Genomic DNA, 1,771 nt, shown 5'->3' with positions numbered 1-1,771 from the left:
ACGCAATCTCGGCTGCCCACGTATTAACGGCTACCGCTGGGCCTCGCCAGGAGCAGTATCCAATTAAAACGCAAAGTCGCCGTCGCGGTGGGCGCCATATTGTCTCTTATATATCCGCCGGGTAACGAGCTTCGGCAAGCTGTGCGGACATAGCCCGGCTGCCGCGACGCCGCGGCCGCGACCGCGACTAAACGACTCGGAAACCGCTCGACAGTGTCTTCGCTCACCAAAACGTGTACAATACGGCAGTTAGCGCCAGCGTTCCAAATTTACTGTCCTCTGCGGAGAATTTCGAATGGGCGAAGCAGTACTGGTGCTAATTAAACGAACGAAGACGTAATTTTTTCTCTTCTAAGTCTGTAGCTTATTTCCACGACACGCTCTCTACGCACTGCTGTTCTCCTGCTCACGAGTTATAAACAGAGTTTGGGGTGAAAATATTTACTTCATTTACTTACGTAGATAAGATTAAGGTCTCTCCTACAATGGACAAAATTTTTACATATAAAAATCTTTTTGCCTAACAGTTTAATTAATTGACGATAACGCCGTAAATATTAATAACAACAATGTCAAAAATACTAGGAAAATAATCTGCATGCATCTAACAAAGGGAGGCCGCCAATTGTGAAATTCAGATTCAACTCATACTGCGCATAATAAAAGCTCATGGCCAGAGGTGTAATGTGGTAAAGCACCAAGATGCACTTCTCAGCCGTTGTCGAGAAAATCGACAGTTACAAAAAACCGTTGCGATGAAATACTCTCTACGATTTACAATTTCCTACAGCGTCTTGGTGCAGCGGTAAGTGCTCGGGTTCGTAATCCGAAGGTCGCCGGATCGAATCCCGCGCCATGCAACATTTTTATTATTTGTTTTTTTTTTTTGTAATTCAAATTATATATATATATATATAATTCCCGGCAATCAGTTGCAACAATTATGCATATAATAAGTTGTTGAAAGTCGTTTGTCGTGGAAAAATAAAACTTGAAATAAAACACAATATCACAAATAATATTCAAGTGGATACAATTTATTGGAAAGTTTGGTATACACTCGCACATAATTAACAATTAGTGACCAGAAGTAGCTGGAGTATCGCACGAACCAGAGTGATAGTTATCATAGAAACATGGAAAGCAGAAAACAGCACGACATCGGGCACATCTGATAAACGATGCGTTTTTACAAGAACAATTGTTTTTTAAATTATCTGTTGGGAAACACCTGATTGACATTCTGAAAAATTGTTCTATCGTTCGTGAGGTTTGATGCATACCACGCGTATCGTATCATATCGGCAAAAATCGGAGAAGACAATTGGTGGTGGACGATGGATTGGATTTATTTCAAGTATAAAATTATATACATATATATATATATATATATATATATATATATATATATATATATGTGTGTGTGTGTGTGTGTGTGTGTGTGTGTATACATTTGAATTTTAAAAAAAAAAAAAAACAAATAATAAAAAAAAAGTTGCATGGCGCGAGATTCGATCCGGCGACCTTCGGATTACGAACCCGAGCGCTTACCGCTCCGCCACGAGGCTGTTGAAAATTGTAAAGCGTAGAGAGTATTTCACCGCAACGGTTTCTTTTAACTGTCGATTTTCTCGACAGCGGCTGAGAAGTGCGTCTTGGTGCTTTGCCACATTACACCTCTGGCCAAGAGCTTTTATTATGCACAGTATGAATCGAATCTGAATTTCACAATTGGCGGCCTCCCCTTGTAAGACTGGGAGTTGGTGAGGAA

This window comes from Schistocerca americana, chromosome 2 (assembly GCF_021461395.2).
Source record: "Schistocerca americana isolate TAMUIC-IGC-003095 chromosome 2, iqSchAmer2.1, whole genome shotgun sequence".
Lineage (NCBI taxonomy): Eukaryota > Metazoa > Arthropoda > Insecta > Orthoptera > Acrididae > Schistocerca > Schistocerca americana.
Note: the sequence above shows the minus strand (reverse complement) of the source record.